The 23361-nt window shown below is 42.8% G+C and overlaps 1 protein-coding gene across 1 annotated transcript in view; it reads right to left on the bottom strand.

The window, feature by feature from the left end:
* The window catches only part of ANKRD55 (ankyrin repeat domain 55), a 415656-nt gene that overhangs the window by 345034 nt on the left and 47261 nt on the right, over positions 1–23361 (bottom strand). Inside the window, exon 2 of the mRNA XM_082457594.1 lies at positions 21431–21522. The gene's annotated coding sequence lies outside the window, so the exon portion shown is untranslated. The remainder of the gene's footprint in view (positions 1–21430; positions 21523–23361) is intronic.

Genomic DNA, 23361 nt, shown 5'->3' with positions numbered 1-23361 from the left:
AGGCCACAATCCGCAGCCCTGGCTGGCTCCTGCTCTGGCAGTTGAAGGGCTTTCTCTTGCATCTGGTCAGACCTGCAACTTCCTGTGGCGCTCAGAATCAAGTACTTATGAGGGGGTTCGGGGGTCAGAATGCTGCTTCCCCAGAGACAGGCAATAGGGATTAAAAACTCCCTTCTGCTTTTAATAAGTGTACTGAATGTTGAGATCTCCTTAGTCATGTGCACTGTTGTGGGGGTCCGTGGTGTGCACTAGACAGTGTGAACACATTTCTTCTAGCATTTGATAATGCATCACCTCTCAAAGGAAATTCTCTTCAGCCCTTTTATTTCATCATCATATATGGCCATAAGCCAGCCCACCACATGAAACTCCTATGAGCAGGGCGAAAGAGAAAAAAGAAACCAGGCCCACTTTGCCCTATAAGCATGACAAAGATCAGGGAAGAGGGATACAAAGGGGTCCTGAGGGGTCAAATATCCCCATGAACAAGTCTCCCTGTATTTTGCCTCCATCTCAAATTTGAGAATTATCCATATTACTTGTTTAACTTCTCCTAAAAAAATTGTAATCACTGAGCAGCTTCTGTGTGCCAGTGTTTCTAATGCGCGGAGTCACCTATGAGCAGGCACTATTGCCCTAACTTCACAGACGTGGATACTAAGGCCCAGAGCCAGAGTAAGTGGTAAGAGACGGGACTCAAAGCCACGACTCTCGGCTTAGAAACCCGAGCCTTGTACACTGTCCAGTTTTATGCTACAAACCTCTGGCACAATAGAGGGATTCAGCCCTCCATATAGTTACTCTATTATAATGAGTGTCATTCTGAACAGAACGGGCAAGGACAAAATCTCTACTCCAACCTTATTTTTTTTTTAAAGTACACTTGTCTTGGGAGGAGGAATGGGAGAGAGTAGAAGTGTTCAAATGGAATTATAAGGATGTGAAAAACTGAGTAAAAGACACTCCAAATCTTCTGGATTTATTAGTTTATTTAGATTATTATTGAATTTGCTGGTACCCCAGAACATGCTTAGTGTTAATCTTTAAAAATTTGCATTCAGAAACATGGCCTCCGAATGCAATTAATGGAATGAAAAGTTCTAACTTATCATTAAAAATTCTCAATTTGCTTCAAAGACATATTATTTTAGACCAATTTGATATATAGGTGTTTGAAATTATAGAATTTATAAAACAAGGCATTAAGTCTGGAATCTGGAATTTTCCCAATAGAACACACCTGCATTGGATGATTATACCCACATTAAAGTGTGATATTGCAGCCCCTGCTCCAGCAGTCAACCTTGTAAAGAGTCAGAATAGATGGAATCATAAGAAACAGTGCTAAGAGCTACTATAGTCAGAGACCCTCACAAGTTTGATGAAAGGTAAGGAAAAGAGGAAGAGAAGGAAGGGAGCTCCCTTTGGAACGGAGATTCCAGGGTCAAGAGAGGACGGCTTAACTTTCTGAGCTATGCCCTCCCATGGGCCGGGCCAGGTCAGTTTTTGCCAAATGTTTTCAACCCAGTGAATGGACGACTGGCCTTTTCCGTTCCAGCCTGTGGGAATGTGCCTCTGATTTTATAACTGAAGTTAGTAGAACAATGGGATTTGCTTTTTGAAAATTTGCTTTTCAGACACTAGTGCTGCAAAACACCTATTTCTACTGGCTTGCCAGTGGAGCTCCTAAAATCGATGTTTTTTTTAAACACTGAATTTTTGGTAAATAACGCGTCCAACCTCTCCCTGTAACTGGAACCAAGGTTGACACAACTTTCCTTGCCTCATTCGTCATTCGTAGCAGAGCCACCGCTCCCAGACTGACAAGGGCCCGGAACAGTGCACAGTCACGGGGGGCTCATATTAAAATCCTGATTCCAATTCAGTGGGTCCGGAGGGCGCCCTGAGATTCTGCATTCTGACTGCTCCCAGCTGATGGCTTCTGGTCCATGACCACATTTAGAGTAGGAAGGACCTGGAAAGCTTTGTTCATTTCCACTAGATATTTATTTGCTTCTCAGTGCCGAATTCTGTGCTAGGCTTTGGGAATACTAAGATGCGTGGGAAACAATCACTTTCCCCAAAGAACTCACCATGTAATAGAGGAAGCAGATACATAACTATCTAGCTATGATATACACACCATCCTTATAATAAGAATAAAGTCCTCCAAAAGTCAAAGAAGAGAGTGAGAAGTAAAATGAAACTTATGCAAACTTAAGAGTTATCCCAATCATCCAGGAATCTCGTTAAAACATAGATTTTGCTGCAGCAGGTCTGGGGTGGGGCCTAAGACTCTGCATTTCTAGTAAATTCGCTGGGGATGCAGATGCTGCTGGTCCTTGACCACACTTTGAGCAGCAAGGTTCTCCATGATTGATTCTTCATTTTGGCTGATCATTAGAATCATCTACAGAGATTGTATTAGTTTCCTATGGCTTCTGTAACAAATTACCACAAACTTGCCAGCTTAAAACAACATGAATTTATTCTCTTATCATTCTGGAGGGCAGAAGCCAAAAGTCAGTTTCACTGGGTCAAAATGCAATCATCTACAGGGCTGTGTTCCTCCTGGAGGCCCTAGGGGAAAACGTGTTTCCTTGTCTTTTCCAGCTTCTAGAGGCTGTGCACATTCCTTGGCTTGTAGCCCCTTCCTCCACTTTCAAAGTCATTCCAATCTCTGTTTTCATTGTCATCTGGCCTTCTCTCTGCCTCTGACACTTCCTCTTATAAGGAAATTTGTGATTACATCAGATAATCCAGGATAATCTCCTCCTCTCAAAATCCTTAATTTAATCACACCCACAAAGTCTGTTTCGCCATGCAAAATAACATTCACGGGTGCCAGGGATTAGTATGTGGACATCTTTTAGGGGTGGGGGGGGGCATTACTCAGCCTACCACAGAGGTTTTTAAATTTTATTTCTGAAGCTTGGGGCCCACAGTAAAGATGCTGATGTGGCTGGCCAAAAGGCACATGAAAAGATGGTCAACATCACTAATTATTAGAGCATCGCAAATCGAAACTACAGTGAGGCACTACCTCACACCCGTCAGAATGGCCATCGTTAAAAAAATCTACAAATAGCAAATGCTGGAGAGGGTATAGAGAAAAGGAAACCCTCCTACATTGTTGGTGGGAATGTAAATTGGTGCAGCCACTATGGAAAACAGTATAGAGGTTCCTCAAAAAACTAAAAATACAGTTACCATATGATCCAGCAATCCCACTCCTGGGCATATACCCAGACAAAACTATAATTCAAAAAGATACATGCATGTCTATGTCATAGCAGCACTATTCACAACAGCCAAGACACAGAAACAATCTAAATGTCCATCAACAGATGAATGGCTAAAGAAGATGTGGTACATATATACAAATGGAATATTACTCAGCCATAAAAAGAATGAAATAATGCCATTTGCAGCAACATGGATGGACCTAGAGATTATTATACTAAATGAAGTAAGTCAGAAAGAGAAAGGCAAATACCATATGATATCACTTATATGTAGAATCTAAAATATGACACAAATGAACTTATCTACAAAACAGAAACAGACTCACAGACATAGAGAACAGATTTGTGGTTGCCAAGGGGGAGGTGGGGAGGGAGAGGGATGCACTGGGATTTTAGGATTAGCAGATGTAAACTATTACATATAGAATGGATAACAACAAGGTCCTACTGTATAGCACTGGAAACTATATTCAATATCCTGTGATAAACCATAACGGAAAAGAGTATGAAAAAGATTGTATATGTATAACTGAATCACTTTTCTGTACAGCAGAAATTAATACATTATAAGTCAACTATACTTCAGTAAAATAAATTTTAAAAAAAGATTCTGATGTGTTTGTTTCAGGGATGTGGTCGGGGCATAGACATAATTAAAAACTCCATGGTAGTGAAGGTGACACACAGGGGACTTAAGGAACACTGCTCCAGATGGACCAGGGCATACTGGTGTTGGGTCTCCCACCTCCATTTCCCACCAATTTCTCCCTGGATTTCCACTCAAAACCCTGGCACACAAACCTGGGCCTTGCAGGAGAGGCAAGGAAGGCCTTTGCAACTACAGACCTGCTTCCTGCCCTTTGTCCCAGGAAGTCAAAGACCAGGGCAGCAGGCATAGGGTTGACTTAGCACTTCTCCCTGAGCAGGCCTTGGATGTTGGTGAGCTTGATCTGGCATTTATAGTATTCCCAGCCACTTCTCCACCCTTATAATTATATCCCAGATCTCACTCAGACTCCTTCAGCTAGGGTTTAAAAGCTAAGAGCTTTCTTGAAGAAGCCAACTATTAAAACTTCATGGGCTTTTACAAAATATCGGTTGGCAGAGGTATTATGAAAAACTGCCTAGTGTAATTAAAATTACACTGCAATTGTCAACACCCATGAATCAAGCACACTGTGTGAAGTGATAGGACTGCACAGTCTGTTCCCTAGCTAGCTAACCAGGCCTGGGGCTTTCCTAATCCATCCCCAAAACCTGGGGACCTTGCCATCAGCTACGAGCTGCAAAGGCCAGCCACTCAACTAGAAGTTGACCAGCCCTGCTAGTGACTTCTGCTCTCATCTTCATCTCCTACAGGAATGCTGGCTTCCTACTACACCTTCATGGAGGACTTCAGGAACAGCTTGAGCAGGCCAGGTGTTCCATTTCTCCTTTATGACTCTAGCTACACTGATATAAACAAGCCTTGGTTTGCGACTCTCAGCATGACTACCTAAGTCCCTGCGATGAGTATGGTCTTGGATGGCATCCTTGAGAATGTCCTGCCTCCTTGCTTCCTATTACCTCCAAACTTCTCCAAGAAAAGGTCTCCAGATGCTTCAAACCCCCCAACACTGCAAACTGACTTCACCATCTCTCTCCTCTGCTCCTTTGAATATCACCAATCCCATCCCTGTAGCAAAATCCAATGTTCTCTCAATCCTCACTCTCTTTAAACTCTTTTTGGTTTCATGCTGTTGACCTTTACTCCTAAAGTTCAAATTTCATTCCCAGGTCTACATTATCTGGCTCCTGCCTACCCTTCTGTTTTTTTTATCTCATGTCCCCTTCTTCCTCATTCTCCAGGCTCCAGTCACCCTGGCCATCTGCCATCACCTGCACCCTGCCAAGCTCTTTCCTATTTCAGTATCTTTGCCATGTTCTTCCCTCTGCCAGGAAGCTCGCCCAACTCCTCTTCCATAGCCAGGTTCCATGGCCAGCTGAAATGACACCTGCTGAAAGAGTTCTTCCCTAACCACCCCTCTGAAAGCACATGCCGCCTTCTCTTAAATCCTCTATCACAGCATCCAGCTTATTTCCTTCATCACTTGTACTATTTGTAATTACTGATTAGTTTCTTTGCTTACTTGATTCATCTGTCTTTGTCAGTGGATGGTAATCTCCATGAGGATAAGGACCATGTCTGTCTTGTTTATCAGTGAATCTCCAGCAACAGGAGCTGAATACATAAACTTTTGACTAACCTATCCTGTATCACTTCTCATCCCTTGGCTCTGAAGTGTTCTGTTCTTCTGTTCTTGCGCTGAACTTCCTTTCCTTCATCTGTCTCCTCCACCACTTCTTAAGAGTTATCCTCGGCCCTCATGTCTTCTCAGGAACTTGGTTAGTTCATGAACAACCTCTCCTTCAGATCTAAGAGCTACATCTCCATCCCACTCTTCCCTAGAGCCTGCCATCCACCTTTGATGTCTGTCTTCCATTTTGTTGTGTTTGCTGGACATTTCTATCAAGATGATCTGCTTTTCCCCTAAACCAGCCTTTTCTCTTGACTTCCTTATTTCTCTTGATGCTATCTCCATCTCTTTGATCATTTAGGCTTGGAATCTCAGCATCATTTTTGACTCTGATCCTCTCCCTGCAATCAGATTAAGAGCTACACAATAACTACCCATTTGCTTCTGCCACTGCTCTTGTTCAGACCCACACAACCTCTTCCCTGGACTACAGAAATCATCTCTTAACTGATTCCCAAGCTCAGCTTCTCCCCACTATGATTCATCCTTCTGTCACTAGACTGACATTGATTCAGCTTCAATGTATTATGTCAGGGCCCAAACACCTTCAGTGTCTCCCTACTGACTACAAGGTAAAGTCCAAATTCCTTAACCTGACAATCAGGCCCCAAGTTACCTTTCTTCTTGGCTATTACCACCCAATCTGCAGTTTCCATGTTCTAATCAAATAGTATAGCTTCCTATTCCTTGTTTTCTGAGCTCTCTCACTTCTGATTCTTTGCTTCTGCCATTTTTGCCACCTGAAATGCCCTCCTCCATCGTTAGCTGACAGACTATTTCAAGGGCTACCTCCAAGGCTACTTGTCAATAACTATTTTTTCTGATTCTGTCCAACAAGAGTGAATTCTTCCTCATCCTGAATGGTCTGTCTACCTCTTATGACACTTTTCTTTGAATTTTAGTATTTGTATACTCGTGTCTTTTTCAGACTATATTTAAGTTCTATGAGAATGAAAAAAAAAAACCTGTCTTAAGCATCACTACTCTCCTGATGTGCATACACACATACATACATACACGTGCACAAAGGCATGTTAAGAGTCCTGAATAAAGACTATAAATAATGACTATGCTCAAGGTAGTCTATAACTCATTGTCACCCATGAAAGGATGAAACAAGTTTACATTACGCAGACGCCAGAGTAATGCTGTGGCTTATTCTCTGTAGAGCTTAGACTTTAATCCTAAACTAAACTAAAACAACCCATGTGATTATCCTCCCAGCTGTGATTTTACTACATCCTCCTGCCTGAATTCATGGAAGGAAATCAGTCTAGATCTAGAAGAAACCATGCCGTTTGCCCGAGAGCCTGGATGCAGAGCCTGAGTGAGCACAGGCTCCATCAGTACTGACCCAGTGAGGTTGTACAGGCAGGTGTTTCTGCAACATGACATGGAGTGTTTGCCAAAGGAAGCTGAGGACTTTTCACCAGCAACAAATGGTTCTCTCACCTCTGAATCCATGTGGCACTTTTTATCATTCATCTTTAGGAAACCTAATCAGGCAATGTATCAGGTAACCATTGTAAGTCCCCAGTGGCTAGCACTCACCTGACACTTAGTGGACACTCAATATTTCTTTAAAGAAACAATGAATGAATGAACTTCTCTATTCCCCTCACACCTGGGAAAGCCTATACATTCTAACACTAGGAAGATGTATCTTCTTCCCTGCTAGTGACACCTCACAGGATACCTCCAACCACTACTGCCCACCCAGAAGCTTTGTCCAGGAACCTGGCATCATAAGTCTCCTGCTCCACCAAAAAAGTCCACCTCAACCTAGAGTTCCATGTGGGAGTAGTGAAAAAAGAAAGATTTAAAATCAAAGAGACCTAGTGTTGCATCCCAGCTCTGTGACCTTAGACCTGTGTTGTCCAGTATGGCAGGCACCAGCCCCATGTGGCTATTTAAATCTAAATTAATGAAAATTAGATAACATTAAACATTTAGTTCCTCAGGAACACTGGCCACAATTTAGGTGTCCAATAGCCACATGGGGCTAGTGGTTTCCATACTGGACAGTGCAGAGATAAAATGTTCCCAACACAACTGAAAGTTCTATGGGACAGCACTGCCATAGACAAGTCACTTAACCTCTTTGGAGCCTCAATTTACTCATTAGTGAACAGCAAGTCAGTTGGACTAGATGGTACCTAAGGTTCTTTCCTCCTCTGAAAATTTTGGAAAGTGGAGAGTCTATGCCTGCTCCCTTTGAAGCTCTAGAACATGACTGGTTTACTAGTCATTAGAATAGAAAATGGCCTGAGAAAAAGGACTACACAAGTTTAACCACTCAATAAGCTCAGGAAAGGGAGGAAGTTGGCTTTGGCACAGTGCCATACAGGTTCTGGCTGTGCTAAAGACACATCTGCCCCTTCCCCTGCAGCTATACTCCCCTCTCAAACCTTTTCCCAGCTTCAGAAAAAATATTCAGCTCTTTGAGCCTGCTCTCTGCTAGGGGACAGTTGGCCAATATGATCAACTAAATACCATTTCATTTTAGCATTGATGCCTAAAGGGTCCAACATCACAGCTCAGCCTGCTGTAGGGCAAGAGCACAAGGCAGGATTTAGCAGAGCTCAGAGCTAGCCCTTGACCTGTCACTGCCTGGAACCTTTGGCAAATCACCTGCTGGGGCACAGTTTCCTCATGTGTAACATGATGTAAGTCTTGGACTCCAAGGACATCTCTGACTCCAAGATTCTAGATTGTAGCATTAGGTTTTCCAAACCAACAATAGGCCTGTGGGGAAGTTGCATTTTCAAGGTAGAAGAAGAAGTTTGCATTGGCCTTTGGAGGGACTAACCAGACTGTCCCTGGAGAGATGGGGAGGGTCTCGAGGAAGAGGGGCATTCCCCTCCCCGAAGCCTTAGGCTAGGTAGTACAGAACAATCTTCCCTTGTTCTGACTGAGTTCCCTTCTGGTGATGAGTCACACGGCAGAAAAGTGTGCCGGTACCTGCCTGCCATGTCTGGGTAATGGAATTCCTTATATGGCATTTGTTTTTCTGACAGATGATATGTTCCTGGACATAAGCTCATTTTAAGTCAGTTCTTCAGGTGACTTGCAGACAATGTTTGTTTTGTTTTGTTTCACAAAATATTGCCTCAAAGGTTACAGCCTTTTCACTGGGAAGTTTCTTTCTGGACACATCCAGCTGCCACAGCTTCTAATGCCATAGAAGTCACTCAGATTGAGGGACCAAAACTAGAGATCACAAAGTCCCCTTCCCCTCCCACAAATATCCCCATGTTTTCTGAGAAGAGGGCATCATCAGGGGCAGGAGTGTAGACAACCAAAGCCCTACTGTAGCCAATGACTTAGCGTTCTGTGTCCAGGGTTGTGTGGATACAGAGCCTCACATGTGGTCTTCCCACCCTTACGTCCCTCTTCTCATGGCACATGGACGGCTGCAGTGCAGAAAGACTTGGCATCTCCATGCTGGCTGAGCAAATACAAAGAGGGGATGGCATCCTGGTAGGGAGATTGGGGTAAGCATGGCCCTGGGTCATGAGGGCAGTTCACTCTGCCACGGACCATACACCAGGCCTTCTGCCTGCATGCCCCCCAGCAGAGAATACTAGCCTATCTCAACTGAAGTCCAAGATGCTCCAGCCCCTGGTAATAAAGACTGTTAACCTGCCTGCCTGATCCTGGAGTTTCCCCATACCCTGTGTGAGGGCCAGTTATGTGTCAGGGCCATGGTATGTGCCTTCCCACATTGCCTCTAAGCCTTACAACCACCCTGCAAGGTAGGTATTATTATCTTCCCTACTTTACAGAAGAGGAGAGTGAGGGTCAATGACTGACCCAAGGCTACCAAGCAGGCAGGTGGCTGAGCTGGGACTAGAGCCAATTCTGGGAGGCTTCAATACCCACACTCTGGTTCCCCAAAGACTGCAGTCCTCCTAAGAATGGATGAGTTTAAGGGGCAGCGATTGAGAAGTCTGAGGAAAAGCCTTAAGAGAGGGGATATATTAATTTCTTAGCTGCTGTAAAAAATTACCACAAACTTAGTGGCTTAAAACAACACACATTGGGACTTCCCTGGTGGCACAGTGGTTAAGAATCCGCCTGCCAATGCAGGGGACACAGGTTCAAGCCCTGGTCTGGGAAGATCCCACATGCCACGGAGCAAGTAAGCCTGTGCGCCACAGCTACTGAGCCTGCGCTCTACAGCCCACGAGCCACAACTACTGAGCCTGCGTGTCACAACTACCGAAGCCCACGCGCCTAAAGCCCATGCTCCACAACAAGAGAAGCCACCGCAATGAGAAGCCTGCACACCGCAACAAAGAGTAGACCCTGCTTGCCACAACTAGAGAAAGCCCGTGCGCAGCAACAAAGACCCAACACAGCCAAAAATTAATTAATTAATTAATTAATTTTTAAAAACCCACACATCTATTCCTTTAGAGTTTTGGAAGGCAGACGTCTGAAATCAATTTCACTGGGCTAAGGTCAAGGTGTCAGAAGAGCTGGTTCCTTCTGGAGTTCTAGGGAAGAATCCATTTCCTTGCTTTTTCTAGCTTCTAAAGACCACCTTCATTCTTTCTTCGCATCACACCAACCTCTTGCTTCAGTCCTCAACATCTCCTACGTCCTCCTTTGACCTTCTTGACGTCCTCTGATAAGCACCCTTGTGATTACATTAAGGGGGCACTCAAATAATCCAGGATAATCTCCCCCTCTCAAAGTCCTTAACTTAATCACACTTCCAAAGTCTCTTTTGCCAGATAAGGGAACCTATTCACAGGTTCCAGGGATCAGGACGTGGACATCGGGAGGGGGAGACATTTATTCACTAACACAGAGGATTTCTCACTTCCCTTGAGAACTTGGAATAGTTCTGAGAAGTATGTTTGGGTTTCCTCCTTCACCTCTTCTCAGTTCTTTTCTCCTCCCCTTGGATAGGAAGCAGGTCTGCAGAGATCCCAGGGGTCACGAAGGGGTAAGAGGAGAAGACCCCAGCTTAGAGGCTCTGGGCACATGCAGCCATGTCTCTCCTTGCCCCTTCGTACCACATTTCCCCCATGGCGGTGGTGGTAGGAGAGTGAAAGGACAATGTTATCATGGAGCTGGTGGCCAGAGGGTTGCTACATTAGCTTTGTCGACCTGGCGAGGCTTCTCACGTGGAGGAGTCCCCCATTCTTTCCAAACCGCCTCCCACCCTGACACTCCTGCCGGGAAAAGAGCACCTACTTGCTTTAACTACTTAGTGTCCCACTGCACTTGGACAGTGTCCAGTGTCCCTCCATGATCTACACAAAGCCCTGCAAGATGAAATTCCTGCACGTATTTCCCACCTCAATTCATGCCACTCCCCTCCTCATCTACTGTGTTCTAGCCACACTGATATTGGTTTGTGGTTTCAGCAGAACCTTTTTAATTTTTTTCCCTGGTACTGTTTGATGCCTGCAGTGGCTCAAGCAGTAAACTTATGTTAGAGTCAGGGTTTCTACAATGCATAGGCTTTCTTTGAAAACAGAAACCAGCCCCCTTACAGAGTTATTTTATATATATGTATGTATATATATATATATATATATATATATATATATATATATATATATATATATATATATATATACACTATACACTAATATATAAGCTAGTATCTTTAGGTCACTCAATGTTGCAGCTGGAGACCATTAGAACGGCTTCTTCCTTCAAAGACTAATACGTATTTTGCAAAATTGCTTTTGCACCACTATCCAAAAAATTGTGTGTGGTCAGATGGTGGTTAATATTATCTTCACTTTACAGATGGGAAGACAGTCTCACAAAAGAAAGTCAAATGACTTTTAAACGACAGTCCCAAGACAGAACTCAGTCTTTCTGACTCAGAGTAGACTTACTTACTCATCTCTCTGTGTGTGAGTCTTAGGGCCTTGAAGATAAATTGATAAGGTACCTTGGAAAGGAAGAAAGCAAACAGAGAGGTCTGTAAAATGATAAGTAGCACAAATTGCCTGCTGTGAATTGGATGCTAATTGAACACAATTTAAAAAATATATCACTGCAGGGTTTAGCCTGGTTGAAGGAGGTAAAAAGTCAGAGGGTGAGAGCTTCTGGGGAACTCCAGCCTACTTGACTTACTGCTTTCTGCCCACATGTGCTCTGTAGCCTTCATCCCCTTCCAGGCACTTTACCTGCTTGCCCCTCCAACTCCACACTCTGATCCAGAGGTCAGGAGGCAACAGCTGAGGCCCCTGGAAGATGGGAAGGGCAGAAAGGTACCTGAAACCACCTCCTCTCCATCCCCCACCCAGTCTTCACAGCCCTTCTGCAAGTACTTGATTAACCTTGCCCAGGTAGTCTATGGATTTTCAGTAAACTTGGGTCAGCAGCTGAATGTTACGTTTTCTGTCTGTGCTTTTCCTTGTTTCTAATGCCTAGATCACAGATGGGAGAATGGGCGCTGCTCTCTGATAGATGTGCTCCAACCCTCCCATCATCTTGGGCCGGTCAAAAATTTTCTGAGCCTTAGTTTTCTCATCTGAACAACTGAAATAATAATGGTACCCACATTTCAGGGACCAAAAAGAGGATTAGTTAAGATAATGTGTAATTTAGAGTAGTTTCTCAATAAAGTAGAGGTATCATTGAGTTCATTATGCCTGCCATCTCGAATATAGTAATGCTCACTAGATATTTGTTCAATAATTGAATGAATGATACATGAAGTCAAGATAAATCATGGCATCCACATTGCACACATGAACCAGAGCTCTGGAACTCAAGTCCTGGCATACTACTCTCCCTTCTCAGGGATAATTTTAATCCTCAGGACCCACATATAATGGTCATTGCAGGGTAAATGTGGATTGGCAGTAATGACTCATTAAGCCTCCAGAAGGATCCAGGAGCCCTTTTCCTGACTGGGCTACAACTATTAATAGGTCTCAAACAGTATTTTTAAAATAGTTTCAAACAGAAAACACCAGTAGTAGGGATATTATTTCGTTAAACTTTGTTTCCTTTTATTTATCTGTATTTATGTATATGCATGAATATGGCATACTGAATTTAATACCACATAGTTCCTAGTGTGGGTCACAATCCAAAACCTTTGAGAGACACTGTTTTTAGTATGGGCGTAGCCTTGGCTGAATCTTCATAGAGCAATAGTTACTGGTGATTGTCCATTTTCATGACTTTTTTGGATTATGTATTTTGACAGGAGGAAATAGCAACACTGAGTGTAAATGTGAGAACCCAGAGTTTGGGGAAGACATGTTCTCATGCTCCCTGCCTCAGTCATCCCATTCCTTCAGGGAGCAGATTGAATGGTATATTTTAATGAGTGGAACCACTGAGTGCTTGATGCCTGGGAGGTTAAGATCAGTGGAATATGTCAACAGCTGCTTGCTGGCAATGCCTCTGCCCTTGTGTATGGCACAGGTTGGACTTTAGGGAAAGATCACAGAACACAGTGTTCTCCTAAATTTCTTGCCCTGAAAACCATATCTCCAACTCAGCTCCTGACATTTCCTGAGTTGTGTGGGAGCACTTGCTGTACACAAGGAAAGACTCTGAGCAGGAAAAGGAACCCTGTGGGGAGCTCAGAAACATGCAGGCATCCTGTGATAACCCATCCCCTTACAGGAAATCAATTACCTCTCCTAGTAACGTCAATAATCATTCCATGCAGTACCCCAGTTCAGAGATAAGGACTCATGCTGGTTTACACTAGACAGAACCTAAGGGAATAATAATAATAATACCACCTTTCAGGGATCATAGAGAGGACTCACTAAGTTAATATGAAATATAGGGTAGGTGATGATGAGAAATGGTGAAGGCAGCTTTCTCAGTGTAAAGCAGTATGATGCTGTGGAAAGAGCAGTGGCCCAGGAGTTAGAATGCCTGGCCTGCAGTTCTAACTCCACCGCTAACCAGCTGGGTCTCCTTGACACGCTATAACCTCTCTGGGCTTCAGCTTCCTCATCTGTGAAATGAAAGATTTAGTATAGGTCATGGGGAAAAGTGAGGAGAGGGTGCGGCAACATCATTATTTAAATCAATAACTGTTTATTCATTGAAAAATTTATAAGAAGGCTCCACCTAGATTACTCGTATGGTAGGCAGAATTCTAAGGTGGGCCCCAAGATTCCCAGTCCCAGCGTACACACACTTTCTCCTAGTTATTCAATCAGACACTAATCTGAGTACTGCTGTGAAGGAATTTTGGAAATGTATTTAAGATTCCAAGTCCACTGAACTCAAGATAGGGATATCATCTGGGTGGGCCTGACCTAATCATATGAGCGCTTTAAGAGTGAGTTTGTTCTGGCTGATGGTCAAAGACGACAGCAGAGATTTGAAGCACAAAAAAGATTCCACACATAATTGATGGCTTGAAGATGAAGAAGGCTACCTGGCAAGGAACGCAGGTGGTCTCTAGGAGCCAAGAGCAGCCCCCTCTAACAGCCAGCAAGGAAACAGGGACTTCGATCCTATGACTGCAATGGGAGTGAACTTGGAGGTGGACTTTTCCCCAGAGCCTCTGGATGAGAACTCAGCCCAATCAACACCCAGAGTCCAGCCCTGAGCAGAGAACTCAGTCATGCTATGCCAGACTTCTGACCTACAGAACTGTGAGCTACTAAAATAGGTGATGTTTTAAGCTGAGGATTTTATGGTGATTTGTTATGCACCACAGAATACCAATACACTCCCCTCATCCTATGGTGGCCGGCAAGGACCTCCACAGAACACCATCTTCTGAGGAGCCCTTTGGAGACCTCAGAACTGGATTGCCCTGCCATCCCTCTTGGCTCCAAGTTCCTATACTTTCCCATTCTACTTCTCTGAGGGCAGCTTTATGAAAATCATATTTGAAGCTATGAGCTATAGGAAGTCTTCATATTTTTTGGTCTAGTGACCTAGGGACTGTAAAAAAAGAAGTGAGAATTGCTAAGCAATAACTGTGCAAACACAGAGCAGGGAAATAAACATCTTCAGCTTTTGGGTAGTCTGATGAAATTGAAAACGTATTGGTACTCAGTAGAAGCAAGTTATGTATGACACCTGGGCAGGGAGCTGACTGGACGAGGTAGTTTACCTTCTTCCTAGAGCTCTGAGACAGTCTCGTTTGTTCTTCTGGTCACCGCACGAGGAAGTTATAGCGAAGGTATTACATTCAGAGCAGCCAGCCCATCTAGGCCACTCACAACAAGTAAAGAACGAGAAGAACTTGGCCTAGGAAACTGGTGGAGTCCATCTGTATCCGTTGGGTTGTTCCCTTTGAATGTTCTCTGACGCAAAGGAGGAAATTCACGAGTGACTCTAAATCTCACCAGTGTTCCAATGAAAACAGGAATATTGCCTGTGGAAACACTTCCTGACTCGGAAAAATAGTTATGACCTCTAAGACCCTAGTTATCCCCATCATGTCCCCGTACTCCCTTGGTGAAATTCCTTTGTCAACATGGAGAGACCGCATAACAGAATCTTAGCGCTGCACTTATTTGCTGTATGTCTGAGATAAGTTGCACAACTTCTTTGAGCCTCTGTTTCCTTATCCACAGGGGTTCATAAGAGTGCCTTACTAAATAATAGTGCTTACTTCATAGAGTTCTATTGAAAATTACACAAGATACTGTACACAAAAGATCTCGTACAATATTTAAGAACGATCAATATAGTAGTAGTAGTTATATTTGTATTATCATTTGTCCTTAACAGTTTCCAAATGTAAGCTCTATTGGAATTATTTCTTCCCTTCTGGGGAAACTTTAAAATCCTGCCTCTGGCCTGGTACTTATTCCTGCAGAATTCATGGAGTACCTATATTATGGCCAGGGCTCTCCTAGTAACCAATGCCAATGACCTGTAAGAAATAACCTTTATTCTCTAGAGCTTATATTTTTATATCAAAAAGATATTTAGATAATATAAGCATAATGGGATAAGTTAAAGTCCCTAACAAACAACAAATTGCTATGCAATCTTTAGTATCATTATTATTATTGATATTATTATCATCGTTTGTACTACGAGCATCCACAGAGTAACCACAGGATTAGATGTTTAATAAGTATTCTTAGAACTTAGAATGGGTAAAGTTCCATGTGAACCTGTAGAGTCGGAAAGATCCTGTGTAGGGTGGGCAGGCAAGGATGGTGCCTGAATTGCTCCTTGGAGGGGTGGGCGGAACTGGGTAGACAGAGGGAAGAACAGCTCAATAAGATCCTTGAAGTTGAGGCTGACCGTAGCGTGATCAGGGTGACTGAAAGGTCTGGCATATCAGAAACTGAAAGCTTTTTCTGGAGCACTGAAATTGAGAAGCTTCTGTAGGTAAAGGAGGGGTTGTTTTAGAAAGCTTTGAGTATCACATTTGAGTGATGGGGACTTAGCATTCAAACAGTTAATGGGAAACCATTTATGTTGTATAATAAATGGAGCATGGCAGTTGGGGATTAGCATTTGATGCCTAATCTCAGGACTAATCAGCAGTGTGCAGGCTGGGTGCCCTGCAGGGAGGACTGGAGGCAAGAAGTTAGCGGGAAGCTGCTCTCAAATGCCTCCCTCCAGAAGTGAAGAGCTTTTCTAGGACAGCTCTTCTCAAACTACAGTGTGCACTCAACCCCCCTGGGGATTTTGTTAAAATGCAGATCATGATTGAGTGTCTGCTGAGTATCTCCCAGGTGATGCTGATGCAACTGGTCCAGAGCGTACTACAATTTGAGTAACAAGGACCTAGACTAAAAGAGTCACGGCAGAAATGGAGAGAAAGAGGTGCATGCATCAAAGGAAGATTAGGTAGAAGTTAGATGAAGTACTGATACATGCTACAACACGGATGAAACTCCAAAGCAGTGAAAGAAGTCAGACACAAAAGAACACATACTGCATGATTCCATAATGTCCGGTAAAGGCAAATGTATAGAGACAGAAAGTAGATTAGTGGTTGCCTAGGGCAGCGTGGAAAAACAAGTGACTGTACATGGGCATGGGGATTTTTCGGGGATGATAAAAATGTTCTAAAATTAGATAGTGGTGATAGTTCTGAAACTTTGTAAATATACTAAAATTAATTGAATTGTTTCTTAAAATAGATGAAATTGATGGTATGCAAATAAAGCTATTTGTTTTTTTTAAAGAAAGTTTCGGTAGAAGTTTGTGTTTGAAACATAGGAGATAAGAGACAGGAAACAATATAAGAAAAAGCTAATATGTTAAGCCTGTGCCATAGATGGCACTTGCTCTCTCTTGATCCCTCTACCTGAAAGCAGTGAGCCTGGAGGGGCTCAGATCTGAGCTCAGAGCTATCCTAGGCATTTTAGACACATACAAAACTAGAAAAAGCCCTTTTAGTAATTCAAATCCCAGCTTGGTTATAACTACCTTCACTGCAGGGTCAATCAGGTTAGTAATCTAAAAAATGTATCAAGGGAAAAGATAGAAATCATTAGAAAATATATAATGTAGTAATATAAAGACGCATCCATTAAGTTTTAAATACTTATTCTCTATTCAGACCCCAGTAATATCTCTCAGATTGAAAAACTATTTATCTTTAGGTTTCTGAGCACAAAATCGTACCCAGAAATCGCACTGCTTTTTATCACAATCTATCTGTATACAGCACTAGAACCTGAAGATTCTAGGTCAGTGTGGTTCCAGACCAGCAGCATCAGTATCATCTGAGAACCTGTTAGAAATACAACATCTTAGGCTCCACTCTAGACTTAAAGAATCAGAGACAGAGGGTGGAGCCCAGCAATCTAAGCCCTCCAGGTGATTACGTGCATGATAGCGTTTAAGAAACACTGCTCTAGGTCATGCCCTATATGTATTTACCAGCCTCAGTTGGGAAATGATGCCAATTCAAAGACAAGAGCTACTGTGCTGTGAAGGCAGAAGTTATGATGGCAAATTCAGAGCACGAGGGCAACCACTTTCATCTTCCCCATCTATGCCAATAACCACTAATTAATTACTGCATTTTTCACAATGAGCCTTAGTAGCAGGGGCTTTTAGTCAGTTTCCTATTTAGAAATCTGAGAGGAAACAACCTTACCAAAGTCCTGAACTAATGTGGAGTTGGGTAGAGAAGGCTGAAGTAGATTAGAAACTGTAACATGGAAGAATTTGGCAAAGAGTGAGAACCCAATACAGTATCACTGATTCCCCAAGTTCTTGAGTGGCATGGAGGAAATATAGACGTTCCTATTCCCCAAGCTGAAGAACATATATTGAAAGACTGGTAGATCAAACGTGGCCTGGAGTTCAAACAAATAAATCCACAAAGTGTCCATACTTCAAATCCAAAATTAATGGCAAAGTACCAGATGTTAACATGAGGTCCCAAAAGTCCAGGTGGGATCAGCCACATCTGATAGAAACCAATACAGGTTGCCTGTGACCAGGTGGGACAAACACAACTCAGCAGAGGTCAGAGAGGATCCTGAGGACAGCTCAGTCCAAGGACCCCTCTCTCAACTTCCATGTTCAAGAAAAATAAGCTTCCCCCTACCAGAAGAGAAGGGAAGAAGGGGAGGTAGAAGGGGGTTTCCTTGAGGAAAGAAATATGGTCCCGATAGGGAGTTTGAACTCTGATATTACCTAGTATTTACTCAAAGGAGACAATTTTAAATTGGGAGATTGGGTCATCTTTGAGACTGTGAGCTAGACAGCAATCTTAGAACAGTTGCAGGAAATAAAGTTAAAATTTTGGGCAAGCATCTGATTTATAACTGTTCATAAAGCTTTCAAAATATATCGATTCAGATTTTTTTTATCCTCACCAGAAGGTGAGTCCCTTCTGGTTCAGCTAAAACAAGTGGGGGTAGGAGGCAGAAGCAAAGGTTGGCCCAGCCTTGAAGAGTTGACTGACTCCAGGTTGCAACACGAGGTGCCCTTGTCCCACTTCAGAATGCTTCCCCTTCAGCCCAATATGTTTCGACAGTTAGTGCCATTTGTTCCAGTCACATCTCACAGCTGGTAACTGGAGAAGGTGAACATGTGCTTCCAATATTCACTTTTCATAGACCCATTAGGTCAAAGATCATCTGGCCAAACCCTCTCATTTTACAGATGAGGAAACCAAGGTCAAAGAAGCTAAACTAAATGACTCACAAGCTGTAGACAAGGCTGGACCTGGAATCCAAATTGCTCCAACTCCCTGTCCACTGCTCTTTCTAACACACCAAGCTGTTCATAAACCAGAAGTGATCAATTCCACACACAGTAGCCATATATCAAAACCCAAAGATTCAAAGCACCCATTTATGTTTGCTTCCCTTTTTCCTGCATTTGTTTTGAGAGATGTGAAGAGTTTCCTGATGAAAAGCTATTCGGAGAGAAGCAGAGATGAAGCCTTCATGATCTATGGCTGCCAAAGTTAGCTTCTTCACAGCTGTACCAGCACATTGGAGGCCGTGAGGCAGCCAAGCTGTCTTTGGTGCTGTATTAAGAGGTGTAAGTGTCTGGAATTCTGCAATTCCAAAGGACCTTCTGGATGGCAGCTGCCTCCTCTGAGTCTTTGAAGGACCACCCTGGTTTGACTGAAGGAGAACTTTGCATGTGTCACGGGGCATGACTTTCAAGGAGGGCCAGAATCCAAAGTCTTGACTGGTCCATGAGAATGTCAACACATCTCAGACAGGATTTGGTACATATCTTATTTCTTCCATCCCCTAAAGAATTTTGTCTTAATTTGTACGGGAAGTAAGATGGAAATCAAAGCAATTACTTGGATAATTTGATCCAAACGCACATGCTTGCTTTAAGTCTCCTGGAATGACTATTCGTGAATTGACTCAACTGTGAGTGTTATCTGTTACTGTGAAATACATCTCATGGGAGTTGTGCCTGGCTCAGGGTTCAGATTTGGAAGTCTACCTGCAACTCACATACAAAGACCAGAACCTTGCCAGTCACTCAGAACGAAGGATCTACCAAACCCCTTCTTTGTCAGAGAAGCTGAGAGAACCATCTCCTTAAATTGCATTTTCAACACTGATTTTATTGTGGGTTGCTACTTTTATATGTTTTTAAAACTTTCTCTCCATGCATAGGGTCTCCTCCTCCATATCAATAGCTAGAAGAACAACAAACATGGATAATTTTCTCTTTTAATTCTTGGGATATGTGCCTGGTTCCTACTGGCTCTAACATGAGGCAATCAAATAAATTCAATAAAGTTTACACCAAGTCTTGCTTGTTATCTGCTATTAACTATTTAATTTATGATTATTTTTGACATTGAGACAATGTGTATCTAGCTGTGGTATAAACGGTGATTCTAAAGACATCTTTGCTATCAATTAACATGTTTCATCATTTCCAGAACTTGAAGAGTTGGACAATATTATATCTGTCTAATGGTAAAGTCTGTAGGTATTTCAACATCAAAAGTTCCTCAGCAAATGGTAACATTGCCTTGCCGATGCCTAGCATTTCAATTTCAAATTCTCATATTGGTCTAAATAAAACTTTCAAACCTTTCTCTCCCCTGACCTATATATTCCTCCTTGTTTTCTAGAAATGAGAAAAAAATACACACATATGCAGATCTCATCTCCTTCCTTTGTCTCTCCTACTGCTTATGCCTTTACTCTACCCATTAACGCTGGGTGAGCTAGTTCTCTTTACTCTCCTCTTACTCCAAGTCCTTGGAAGGCAGTTTGAGAAGGTTGATCTGGAGGTCACAGGGAGGCAAGCAGTATACATTTGCTCTAGAGGGCAGATTTCCTAGATACAAGTATCCTCATCTGCTCACTTGGATTGTCCTTCCTCACACAATCAAGGTTTCTGATGGGTATTGTGGAGCAGTTGTTAGCTCACAGCCACTAGCAGATGGGCTTCCTGGCATCTTTGTGCCTGGTGGGCTGAGTCCTTGGAAGAGATAGCACCATGAAAGAGAGAAGAGAGAAGAAAAACCACCCTAGGATATCAGCTCCAAATCCCCATGGTGAAGGGTTACATACCACCATCTGCACTGGTGGCAAATAAGCAGGTGCATTTTATATAAAAATACTTTCTACCAGATTTTTCATGGATGACATTATTTGCACAACTGAAGCTTTAAAAAAAATCTCCACTCTGAATGATTTTTCACATGAGAACCATATACTTATAGAATTTAGCGCTAGGAAAGATCTTAGCTCTTATCTAGCTGAGCACTCTCATTTTTTTTTTTAATTAATTAATTTATTTATTTATGACTGTGTTGGGTCCTCGTTTCTGTGCGAGGGCTTTCTCCAGTTGCGGCGAGCGGGGGCCACTCTTCATCGCGGTGCGCGGGCCTCTCACTATCGCGCGCGGCCTCTCTTGTTGCGGAGCACAGGCTCCAGACGCGCAGGCTCAGTAATTGTGGCTCACGGGCCTAGTTGCTCCGCGGCATGTGGGATCTTCCCAGACCAGGGCTCGAACCCGTGTCCCCTGCACTGGCAGGCAGATTCTCAACCACTGCGCCACCAGGGAAGCCCTGAGCACTCTCATTTTAACAAAATGGAAACTAAGTCCAAAAGTTTAAGTGGTTTTCCCAAGTTCCTAGACTAGAGGAGCCACGGTTAGAACTAACTGAGCCTTGTAAGCATAATTCTTTAAAAAAAACAAAAACAAAAACAAAACCCATTGTTTTAATTATTTGTAAAGCAATACATGTTGAGAGAGAGGCAGTATTTGATAGCACACAATAGAGGCAGTCTATCATAATGGTGTTAAAAAAAAAAAAGACAACAGGCCCAAATGGAATTGCTTATGCTAAGCCCCACATCACCAAATCAAGACTTAATTACAGTTTCGGCTCTCCCAGAAATGGACTCTTAAACCAGTCAATCAGGAATCACCTGATCAGCACTAGCTAGGTACTCTGAGTGATAGAGCCCTGCTATCCCCTAAAGGAAAGTAACATTGCGATAACCAACTCACTTTTGCCGAGTATAACTTCCTTGTTCCTGCTTCCTTCTTTCATTTTGTACAGCTCTTTGGAGTTTTTGTCTGTCTGCTAGATTGGATGCTACCTGAAACATGAATCATTGAATAAAGCCAATAAGATCCTTTTACTGAAAAGCATGGATAGGCATTGGGGTAAGCATATCTAATTTCAAGGCTCAGCTCTACTATGCTTTAACCATGTGTCCTTGGGGAACTTACCAGACCTCTCTTACCCTCAGTTTCCTCATCTGTAAACATTTGGATAATAGTAGCATAGCAGACAGTTAGTAATATAACCCATCCCTTCCTTATTTGTAACAGAATTCTGATCCTGACGACAAGAGTGAGGGGACAATTCCTACTGTCCGTAAGGAAGCCTGGGGCAATTTTGATGCATATCAATGCAAATTCCTTATAAATACTTTCAGTGGTAGCACTGTCTGGGTGGGGGCTTGAAAATGTTTTTTCTCTGGCTCAAATCTGCTCTCACAACCCTGATTTTTTAAAGTTCTCTACCTTCTTTCTCCATATGCTCCAGGGAGGCAATGAAGTTTGAAGGCAATGAAGCCAACCATGGTGGTCCCTTTCTCCTCTCAGTGGATGGTTGGTGTAGGCGTGGGCATGTGAAGCAACTGTGTGTACTGTCTTGGGAAGTGCGACCCTTCTGGGAAAGGTTTATAACAAGAGATACATTGGGAAAGAGACAGGATGTTGCCACTTGTGGATGTGACAGGCAGTCATCTTGGGGCTATGAGGGGAGCTTGCTTAAGGACCAACTGCCATGCTGACAATGGCAGAGCAAAAAGACTGAAATACCAGATCTTGAGGTTTCTGAGTTTATCATCCATGGAGCCATTCTACCATGGAATTTCTTATAATCTAAGGTAATAAAGCTCTGTTGTTTAAGCCAGTCTTGTGTTCCTTATAGCTGAATGCATCCCAACTAGAACAGTAGTTCTTATAAGGTTATTCTGAATAGTAAATGATAAATGCAATATGGGAAATAGTATATGATCAAGCACAAAGAAAGAAATATTACTTGTCACTATTGTGGTAGTTATTTTTATAGGAGAATATAAAGTGAAAATAAATATCTCCCACACCTCCTCATTCTATTCTCTAGTAATAAAAACTTAGTAATGTCTTATGTATCCTTACATCAATTTTAAAAAACAAAAATAAAATACTACATATACTGCTTTTTCAATTTCAAGAGTTTTCCTAAAAAATACATTGATGCCCACAGTAACTTGCCAACCCAGTTGGAAATTACCTTTAATCCCCAAGAGTGTGTTTCACTTAATAATCTTCCAAAGATTTGGAAATATTGCCTTCTAGCTAAAAACATTTGGCTTTTCAAAAGTTTCCTTTTAAATGTAGAAAAAAAAAATTCTTAGAAATGGCAAAGGACATAAATAACCAGTATAGACTGCCCTTGCACACATTAAGGGCTAGTTCCTAAGAGCCATGGCCTGACACCCTGACAGGAGATTTTTGTTGGAACCGAGTTTTACAGTATCTGTGGAAGTAGAGTGGCAGTTACGCTATGGGACTGTGTCAATGACTGGATCTGTTTCCAAGGGCATGTCATGCTAAGTCAAAAGACCATCCAGACACAGCCTGCAGCTCTTGTCCTCTAAGGACCATACGCTGTTCCCTGCGGTAACCACATGGGCCACAGAAATTCAACCAAAGTTCAGGAGACCCAAGAGGAAATCACCAAGCAAAGTGGGTGAGAAGAGGCTGAATGTCAGCCAAAATCTCCTCCAGAAATGATGGGCAGCCAGGGAGCATTTCTGACTGATGAATGAGATGCCAAAAAATGAGGATCCAAGATCTTTTCAGATCTCTTTCTTCCCTTGGAATTTGTAATAACTATTCTTTCTGAGCTCTGTGGGCCATGGAAGCATAAAAATGCTTATCCA

The sequence above is a fragment of the Balaenoptera physalus genome, assembly GCF_965194825.1.
Source record: "Balaenoptera physalus genome assembly, chromosome: 3".
Classification (NCBI taxonomy): Eukaryota; Metazoa; Chordata; class Mammalia; order Artiodactyla; family Balaenopteridae; genus Balaenoptera; species Balaenoptera physalus.
The sequence above is the reverse complement of the archived record's forward strand: the minus strand, read 5'-3'. Positions and strand labels throughout refer to the sequence as shown.